We start from the raw sequence: 10,585 nt of genomic DNA, 5'->3' as shown, positions 1-10,585 counted from the left end.
GACCACCAAGATGCCAGCCAATGTTGTCTTCTGGCATTGTGCTTATGTGATGACATTGGCTCAGGAGGTCATGGCATTCCACACAGCTTGGTCTCCAGTAAGGGATACAGTGTTATCCCCAAAGGTCATACCCCATGTAACTTGCTTGATTCAAGACTGCAATATTTATCCCCTCCTCTTACACTTGTAGTGCATACATCATGTCTAGGTGGGTTTCAGTTTAAAGGGACATACACTTACACGGTTTAGTTCATATACAGCTAATGGTTCAGCACTTACGGATAAAGAATTGAGGTCCTAGCTTCTCAGATATGTGGCATTTGCGGGGCGGGGGGGGGGGTTGGGGGGTGAAAGACATCCATAGAAGGCCTTAAGCACAAGAAATTCAAGAAACTATCTGGGGAGAGTCACAGGGACCTTCCTAAGCTGTACTGTGAGCGGTGCTGCCTAGCTGTTTTCATGGTTTCCTAGTCACAAACACAGATAGCCTGTTTCTTTTTTACCACATATATCTTTAATCCTCAGTTACCAAATTTGCAAGATATAGTACAGATATGGTCCATGTGCAGACTTCTAACTCATGTAACTATTCAATATTTAGCATTTTTTAAAATTAGGCCACTCATTTAGGTACCTAAATATAGGTGTAGGAGCCTAAATTTAGCCATTTTAAAAAAACCTTTTTCTTAGTCTGTATTTTATGAAGATCTGCCTACATTTTATGTATTTCATAGTGGAGAGTTTGCAGAAGAGAAGCGTCTGTGCAGGGATCTGTAGCAATATAGGCTCCTGTCACAGTTTCAGTGTAACTACCTTTATTCTCTCTCTGTGGTCCCCCAAAGGCCCAGCAAAGAAAATAACAGAACGCCACTAGCCATCACCTTCAGCCCCCAACTAAAATCTCTCCAACGCATCATCAAGGATCTACAAACTATCCTGAAGGACGACCCATCACTCTTACAGATCTTGGGAGACAGGCCAGTCCTTGCTTACAGACAGCTCGCCAACCTGAAGCAAATACTCATCAGCAACCACACATCACACAACAGAACCACTAACCCAGGAACCTATCCTTGCAACAAAGCCCGTTGCCAACTGTGTCCACATATCTATTCAGGGGACACCATCATAGGGCCTAATCACATCGGCCACACTATCAGAGGCTCTGTCAAGGTTCCTCCCCAACTCTGAACTCTAGGGTACAGATGTGGGGACCTGCATGAAAAACCTCCTAAGCTTATCTTTACCAGCTTAGGTCAAAAACTTCCCCAAGGTACAAAATATTCCCCCCCGTTGTCCTTGGACTGGCCGCTACCACCACCAAACTAATACTGGTTACTGGGGAAGAGCTGTTTGGACGCGTCTTTCCCCCCAAAATACTTCCCAAAACCCTGCACCCCACTTCCTGGACAAGGTTTGGTAAAAAGCCTCACCAATTTGCCTAGGTGACTACAGACCCAGACCCTTGGATCTTAAGAACAATGAACAATCCTCCCAACACTTGCACCCCCCCTTTCCTGGGAAATGTTGGATAAAAAGCCTCACCAATTTGCATAGGTGACCACAGACCCAAACCCTTGGATCTGAGAACAATGAAAAAGCATTCAGTTTTTTACAAGAAGACTTTTAATAGAAAATAGAAGTAAATAGAAATAAAGAAATCCCCCCTGTAAAATCAGGATGGTAGATATCTTACAGGGTAATTAGATTCAAAAACATAGAGAACCCCTCTAGGCAAAACCTTAAGTTACAAAAAAGATACACAGACAGAAATAGTTATTCTATTCAGCACAATTCTTTTCTCAGCCATTTAAAGAAATCATAATCTAACACATACCTAGCTAGATTACTTACTAAAAGTTCTAAGACTCCATTCCTGTTCTGTCCCTGGCAAAAGCAGCATACAGACAGACACAGACCCTTTGTTTCTCTCCCTCCTCCCAGCTTTTGAAAGTATCTTGTCTCCTCATTGGTCATTTTGGTCAGGTGCCAGCGAGGTTACCTTTAGCTTCTTAACCCTTTACAGGTGAGAGGAGCTTTCCCCTGGCCAGGAGGGATTTCAAAGGGGTTTACCCTTCCCTTTATATTTATGACAGGCTCGTTCACCTGCACATCTACCAATGTGATATATGCCATCATGTGCCAGCAATGCCCCTCTGCCATGTACATTGGTCAAACTGGACAGTCTCTACGTAAAAGAATAAATGGACACAAATCAGACGTCAAGAATTATAACATTCAAAAACCAGTCGGAGAACACTTCAATCTCTTTGGTCACTTGATTACAGACCTAAAAGTTGCAATTCTTCAACAAAAAAACTTCAAAAACAGACTCCAACGAGAGACTGCTGAATTGGAATTAATTTGCAAACTGGATACAATTAACTTAGGCTTGAATAGAGACTGGGAGTGGATGGGTCATTACACAAAGTAAAACTATTTCCCCTTGTTTATTCCTCCCTCCCCCTCTCCCCCCACTGTTCCTCAGACATTCTTGTCAACCTCTGGAAATGGCCCACCTTGATTATCATTACAAAAGGTTCCCCTCCCCCGCTCCCCGCTCTCCTGCTGGTAATAGCTCACCTTAAGTGATCACGCTCATTACAGTGTGTATGGTAACACCCATCGTTGCATGTTCTCTGTGTATATAAAATCTCCCCACTATATTTTCCACTGTATGCATCCGATGAAGTGAGCTGTAGCTCACGAAAGCTTATGCTCAAATAAATTTGTTAGTCTCTAAGGTGCCACAAGTACTCCTCTACTTACAGTTTCAGGCTCTCAGCTGTCAAGATGACTTGTGCCTCCTTATAGTAGGGGGGCACAAGCTAAAGGGGAGTACGTATGACCACCTCATGTGTCTCCCCTGCCCAGTGATCCCTCCCGCCTTGCGCCCAGCCTGGAGCCGCAGTGTTCTCCCCGCCCCATGTTAAATGCAGGGAGGGGCTCTCTGTCCTTCTCTCCCTGTGCTTCCCTCTCGCAGGTTGGGTCACTCTCCCTGGCAGCTGGGCGGGGAGTAAGATGCAGCTGCTTCTGCCTGAGAGAGCCTGGCTAGTGCTAGAGAAGTGCCAGAGACAGCGTCCAAACATGCTGAGAGAGAGGAGCGAGGAGAGAAGAACAGAGCCCCTCTCCTTCTGAGCCACTGGAATTTGGAAAGGGGATCCTGTTATTCTCTGAATGGTCAGGAGTTTGTCAGGGATAATTCTTGAGGGATCTACTACCTCCAGGCTTGCAAGTGGTACTTGGGCTCTAGTGTCCCTCCACTGCAGGGCCTTTTCCCATCCACTCCCACTTGGAAAAATGTTTTGTTGATTCTCCTTTTGGTTCTGAAATGGTCAGGTTTACTGAGTCAGGGAAAGATCTGTTTCAGCCATGGGTGGGACTATTACCACCTGGACCCACTGTGGTTTACCACTGGCCCCTTGTCCCCCCAGACCTGGGTAATATGTTACTTTATCTGGATAGAAATGGGGAGCCAACCTGGCATATCATGCCCCTAGTATTATCTTGCCACATAGGACAGAATCCTCACCACCAATACACCCTTCCAAAGCTAACCCATAAAAGGCCCCAAGTCCCTCAAGAGGCAAGATAATGTGCAGAATGACAACAATGTGAACACATCTTCACACTCTGACACCCACAGAATTAATTTAGCAAATTATTCATCTGCAGGAGAATGGGGATTAGTCAGAGAGAACAGACAGAGTGGACAACTAAAGGGGAGATAGGCTAGCCCTTGCAATGACAACGGATGCGGAATAGTAAGAAGGGGAAGTAATAGGTAAGATTTAATTAAACAAGAAAGGGAAAAAACTGAAGTTAACTAATAGATGAAAGGTGAATATAAGAATTAGTGCTGAAGGGGAGAACTAGTAACAAAACCAATAAAATATAAAAATACAAAATAGTGTGATAAAACGTTATGAAAAATAGCACATTGAGAACTTAACAAAAATGAGAACGTAGGCTAGAGTTTGTCATAAAAAACAGAGGTTAACAGATAAGAGTTAATAAATAATAAAGGCAACCAGGCTTGAATGGGTTTTGAATCATGCCCTTATTGCATAGTAAATCATGTGTTACACTTTTCATTGGTTAGAAGTTAATCTGCCTGAGGAGTTCTCTCTTGTTCCACAATTAAGATATAAACGATGCCATTTACACATATACAGTCATTTCTTTTAATTAAGACTGACATCTTTGTCAAAGCTATTATTATGTTTCCATAAGTGTTGTATAAGAAACATTGTCAAATGTTTAAAAAGCTTAATCACAATTAATTGCGAGATTAAAAAAAATAGTCACAGTTAATCGATGTTTTAATATCACTGTTAAACAATAGTAGAATACAATTTATTTAAATATTTTTGGGTGTTTTCTAGATTTTCCAATATATTGATTCCATTTACAACACAGAATACAAAGTATGTAGTGCTCACTTGGTATTATTATTTTTTATTACAAATATTTGCACTGTAAAAAAGATAAACAAAATAAATAGTATTTTTCAGTTCACCTGATACAGGTACTGTAGCACAAGCTATTTATCCTGAAAGTGCAACTTACAAATGTAGAATTATTTTTTTACATAACTGCACTCAAAAATAAAACAACGTAAAATTTAGAGCCTACACGTCCACTCAGTACTATTATTCCATATTCTGTATTCCACTCAGTATTATTCCAAACAAAGCTGGTGATTTGAGACATCTTTGAAGATTGAGAACAAGTTTTATCAATCAGCTACTTATAGTAGTTGAATAAAAGGTCACTTTTCAACTTTATGGATAATAGTAACTTAGAGCTGAACTTGTCTCTGTATGAATAACACAGTATGTTTAGCTCTCACTTGTCTATGACCGTATGTCTTTCTTAACATATACTATAGTTTTCTCTCTTTCTCCAAAATGCAGTGCATTTCTCTGCCTGCCTCTGTACACATAGTTCAGTGCATGGAATACTTTTTCTCTCCACATTCTTGTACCAGGCCCAACACAAGTCTCTCCGTCATTCTCTCTCTCTACCTGTTTCTGTATGCACTATACAGTGTACATCTTTTGTGCGCTCCGTCTCTCTGTCTCTCTCTCCACAGAACAGTGTGTGCCACTTTGCCTATGTATCTCTACACTGCAATGTAGAAGTTCTTTCTGCCAGTCTCTCCGACCAGTGCAACTACCCTCAAATGGAAGATGAAAAATTACCAGCCCAGGCCCAAAATCTTTTCTACTTGCCCTTTACCATGATTGTTATAATGATGAAAAACTAACTACAATTTATTCAATAAACCAATAAACAACTCAAAAAGAAAAAATAACTCACTCTAGGTGAGATGTCACATCAGGTGAGATGTCACATCAGTTCAGTTGAATTCAATAATCCTTTCTGGGCATGACAGGCTACAAGTGTTGGCAAACTGTAAAAGAGACAGAAACCTCACATGTCTGTCAGAGATAGATGCAAACTCCATGGTTAGGGCTGTAGGGAGTGCCTCTCTGCCTGTCACTCCCCATAGGGTTGCCAAATTCCTAGTCGCACAAAACCGAACACCCGAGCCCCACCCCTTCCCCGAGGCTCCACCCCTGCTCCACCGCTTCCTCGAGGCCCTGCGCCCCACTCACTATATTCCCCCTCCTTCGGTGGCTTGCTCTCCCCCACCTCATTGACTTTCACTGGGCTGGGACAGGGGGTTGGGGAGTGGGAGTGGATGAGGGCTCTAACTGGGGGTGTGGGCTCTGGGGTGGGGCCAGAAATGAGGGGTTCAGGGTTCAGGAAGGGATTCTGGGCTGGGGCAGGGAGTTGGGGTGTGGGAGGGGGTGAGGGCTCCAGCTGGGGTGGGTAGGCTCTGGTGTGGGGCTGGGGATGAGGGGTTTGAGATGCAGGAGGGGGCACCAGGGTGCGGGGTGGGGCCGAGGGATTTGGAGTGCAGGAGGGGGTTGCAGGTTGAGGCAGGGGTTGGAGTGCAGGGGGGTGAGGGCTCTGGGCTGGGGGTGCTGGCTCTGGGGTGGGGCTGTGGATGAAAGGTTTGGGGTGAAGGAGGGGGCTCCAGACTGGGGGGTGTGGCCAAGGGATTCAGAATGTGGGAGGGGGCTGTGGGTTGAGGCAGAGGGTTGGGGTGTGAGAGGTGAGAGGGCTCTGGGGTGGGGGTACTGGCTCTGGGGTGGGACCTAGGATGAGGGGTTTGGGGTTCAGGAGGGGGCTCCAGGCTGGGGTGTGGCTAAGGCAGGCTGCCTGCCTGTCCTGGCTCCATACTGCGCATTCCCCAGAAGCAGCCAGCATGTCCAGGTCCTAGGAGGAGGGGGCCAGGAGACTCCACGTGCCATTCTCGCCTGCAGGCACTGCCCCCACCCCCTCCAGCTCCCATTGGCTGGGAACCGGCCAATGGGAGTGTGGAGCCAGTGCTCGGGGCGGGGGCAGCATGCAGAGGCCATTGCCCCCCCCCCCCACCTAGAAGCTGGACCTGCTGGTGCCCCAGGACTGGTAGGGACTAACCTGCCTTAACGCTGAAGCACCGCTGACTGCGCTTTTAATGGCCCGGTCAGCAGTGCTGACCGGAGCTACCAGAGTCCTTTTTTGACCAGGTGTTCCAGTTGAAAACCGGACATGTGGTCACCCCATCTCCCTACGGTGAAGTGTAGTGCAGTACTTTGTGTGTGTGTCTGTGCATGTGTGTGTGTGTACCCCATTTGTATGTTTTCACTGGGTGCATTCTGTGTAGCCTGGTTGTGATATTGGATTTATGTATGGTACCTTGCATGTGGTTCTGGGTATAGTTTGCCAATCCCAAGCATTTAATAGTCACAAAAACTGGCTTTACATTTTTCATTTTCACTTTTCACGTTTTCAGGCTTTTCTCCAAGAGAGCTAGAAACTTTCCTTTGAAAACTGAAAGTTGAGATTCTCTCCTAGTCATTAGACTTCAGGAACTGGGGCTTAAGTACAGTAAACACACCAAACATTGCAAAAGTTATCAACACTATGTATACTACTGTATGTGTCTGTCTGCCAGTTCTGGCGGGGCCAGGGAGGGATGCAACTGTGTGTGTGTATGTCTCTGAGGAGGGGTGGATCTCTGTCTGTGTGTCTCTGTGGAGGGTTGTAGCTCTGTGTCTGTGTGCAGCACTAAGGGGAGGAGTATAGCTCTGTAGAACTGTGTGTGTCTCGTTGGAGGGGTGTAGCTGTGCATAGCTTTGGGGGAGGGTGTAGCTGTGAGTGTGTATAATTTGGGGGGGACGTAGCTGTGTGGGTGGCTTTGGAGAGGCGTATAGCTCTGTGCAGAGGGGAATCTAGTGTAGCTCAGTGTGTAGCTCTTGGGGAGGAATGTAGCACTGTGCATCTATGTCTAGGGAGAGGTGTAGCACTGTATGTGTGTGGTTCTACGCAGGGGTGTATCTCTGGTGCGTAGCTCTGGGGGAGGAGGGTAGCTCTGTGTGTGCGTGTTGCTCTAGAGAGTGGTGTAGCTCTGTGTGTGTGGTTCTAAGGAGCATTGTAACTCCATGTGTGTGGTTCTAGGGAGGGGTGTAGCTTTGTGTGTGTGTGTGAGTGTGACTCTAGGAAGGGGAGTAGATCTCTCCTTGTGTGTAGCTCTGTCTCTGGGGAGGTGAGTAGCTCTGGGTTTTTCTACACTTAATACGCTGCAATGGCACACCTCCTTTGCTGCATTGCTGTAGCACTTCACTACCTATGCTGACAGCAGGAGTGCAAGTAGGACGGTACCCGCCAGTACACAGTACTGGCAAGAGATTTTTAGCGGGTACAGAGTACTGGAAAGACTTTGGCCTAGCCCCCTGCCCACAACTCCGGGGGTGGGGAGGAGCTGTGCTCTGCTCCTTAAAGGAGCAGAACGAGGCTAGGGAGGCCATTCATTCTTTAAATGGCTTTAACAGCACAATACATATGCTAACAAACTTAAACAAAGGTTTCAGAGCATATGTATTGTGCTGTTACCTTGGTCAGGAGTCCTCAAGAGGGGAGGGATCGCAGGGGACAGAAGGTGTTTAAACAGTGTTTTTGATACTGTTTCTCCCCATTGGTCTGAATTATCCATGACATCCATACTGCATCACATCAAGTCTAAATCATTAGAGGAATGCCTCTGCTTGCACTGACCAGAGGATGTTTGGATTCTGATGTCAGCCCAGTTCTGCAGCCTGATGGGAATCATGAGTTGTCCCCAGTGTAGATATAATTCTTCTTTGCAGCCAAACTAGTCTACCATGCATTTTGTTAACTGGAACTGGAGCAGCAAAACAAATGTCTCATTTTCCAGCTTTGTGGGTGAGAGAACTATAAGTGAAGATTATAATGCCGAACATTGATGGCCTTAAACCAGCTGCCTCAGGAATCTGCCAAGAACTTTGCTGAAAAATATGTTCCTCATCTTAGCAACGGAGCTAACACTTATCACATATCTGCCCACCTTTATCTGAATTACATGCCTTCTGATTTGACAGCTCAGGCATTGTCAGTTTTATTCAGAACAATTTACAAACTTGGAACCTAATCCTGTAAACTCTTAATCATTTGATCAATCCCATTGAACACAATGGGACTATTTGCATATCTGTGGATCACTTCTGTGGACTGGTAAGAGTTTCAGGAGTCTGTTCCTATAAAGGAAGTTGAAGCCTGCATTGAAATGCAATGTTTGGGTATAATGCCATAATGCAGTTTAGGATACAGTTCTACTTAAAATTTGTCTTTTAATAAGTCATACATATGCTGAAATGGCTCCTCACCCAACTCCCATATTCCATATAAACAGACTGAATACTACATATTTGGGAGGAAAGTGAGTAGTTAAGCATGTTGATGTTTCTATATACAAAGGGAGGTGTCAGAGGGGACGGGAAGAGCGTGGGGGCCCCTGGCTGGGTGCAGGGCAGGGAGGAGTCATATGGAGGGTCATGTGAGGAGGTCACATGCCCCCCTTGTGTCCCTCCCATGAGTGCAGTACTGGCAAGAAAAATGATTTCTACTTGCACCACTGGCTGACAGGAAGACTTGTCCCATTGGCATAGGTAATCCACCTCCACAGGAGGTGGCAGCTAGGTTGACGGGAGAATTCTCCCATTGACCTAGTGCTCTCTACACCAGGGGTTAGGCTGGTTTAATTGTGTCGCTCAGGGACATGGATGTTTCACACCCCTGAGCGATGTAATTATATTGACCTTACTTCTTAGTGCAGATCAGGCCTCTGTGTGAGAGAGGTTCTAAGGATGGGTGTAGTTCTTTGTGTGTGCATAGCTCTGGGGTAGAAGTGTAGCTCCCTGTGTGTCTCTAGGGAGAAGTGTAGCTCTATATCTGTGGCTCTAGGGAAGGGCGTAGCTTTGTGTGTATCTCTAGGGTAGAGTCTAACTGTGTGTGTGTGGCTGTGGTTCTAGAGGGGTTGTAGCTCTGAATGGGCATAGGGAGGAATGTATGTAGCTCTGTGTGTATCTTTGGGATGAAGTGTAGCTCTGTGTGTGGGTGGCTCTAGAGAGGGTATGGTTGTGTGTGCATGGTTCTAGGAAAAAGTGTAGCTCTGTATGTATCTCTAGAGAAGGGTGTAGCTAGGGGTGATAGGAACAATTTTTATAGCGGGGGTGCTGAGAGCCATTGAACCAAACTGTAAACGCTGTGTATAATGGAAATCACTTCAAGCCAGGGGATGCTGCAGCATCTGTTGGTGTAGTTTCTCTCTGTGGCTCCAGGCAGGAATGTAGTTCTGTGTGTGTGGATCTAGGGAACAGTGTAGCTCTGCATGTGTCTCTAGAGAGGACTGTAGCTCTCTCTGTGTGTGGCTCTTGGGATGAGGGTGGCTCTGGGTGGGCGCGTGTGGCCGTAGGGAGAGCCATAGCTGTATGTGTAGCTTAGTTCAGTCATTTCCTTCCCCTGAAACCTACAGCAGCAGTAGCGGGCGGACCCATGGGTTCCCATCCTCTCCCCATCTCTGCAAGGATTGGCTGGTGTCTCCGCAGTGCGGCCCGGGATTGGCTGGCTCTGGCGGTGTAGCGGGCCGGGATTGGCCCGGCTGGCTCTCGCTGAGGCTGTGTCGGGGCCCAGGCTTTGGTGCCGGGACCCGGCCTGGAGGAGGCGGGTGAGTCGGGACCGGGGAGGGGTGAGTGCAGGGGCCGGCCTGGCCGGCGGGTTAGGGGGAATGGCCCCCGTTGCGCGGTAGCGTGGCTGGCTCGGGAGGATCCCGGGCGGTTGGGCCCGGCCGCTCCGTGCCGCGGCCTGTCACGGGGGGAGCCCCGGCCCCCGGGCTGTCGCGGGCGCGACCCGTCCCTTCTTGGTTTCCCCGGGTGCCCGACCCCTTTGCCCGGGTGCCCGGTGCGGGGCAGGAGCGGCGCAGCCCGGGCCTAGGGGAGCGCCTGGGCCGGAACCGCCGCCTCGGTACAGGCCGCCTCCCCCGGGCTTGACGACGGGTCTCGGCTCCACGCCTGTCCAGGCTTGTGCAGGCCCGGGTGGGGGATCGGCCAGCGCTGCTGGCAGCAGGGACTGGGAGGCGCGAGGGGGTAGGAGGAGCTGCGGGGTGGGGCTGGGCATGGTCTAGTCAGTAGGGGTGGGGTGCCTGGGGGATGTGGTGGCCACCGGGGCAGCTGTG

General features: G+C 47.8%; 1 protein-coding gene across 7 annotated transcripts in view; it reads left to right on the top strand.

Moving 5' to 3' along the window:
- The first annotated feature begins 8,979 nt into the window (after positions 1-8,979).
- The window catches only part of PJA2 (praja ring finger ubiquitin ligase 2), a 105,443-nt gene continuing 103,837 nt past the window's right edge, over positions 8,980-10,585 (top strand). For 4 of the 7 annotated variants that reach the window (XR_013346172.1, XM_077817300.1, XM_077817296.1 and 1 more), the window contains exon 1: positions 10,050-10,099. The gene's annotated coding sequence lies outside the window, so the exon portion shown is untranslated. Of the gene's footprint in view, positions 9,021-10,049; positions 10,100-10,585 lie in introns of those variants that run through there. The other 3 variants (XM_077817298.1, XM_077817301.1, XM_077817299.1) reach the window with 3 other exon arrangements.

Source organism: Eretmochelys imbricata, chromosome 5 (genome assembly GCF_965152235.1).
Source record: "Eretmochelys imbricata isolate rEreImb1 chromosome 5, rEreImb1.hap1, whole genome shotgun sequence".
NCBI lineage: Eukaryota > Metazoa > Chordata > Testudines > Cheloniidae > Eretmochelys > Eretmochelys imbricata.
The sequence above is the reverse complement of the archived record's forward strand: the minus strand, read 5'-3'. Positions and strand labels throughout refer to the sequence as shown.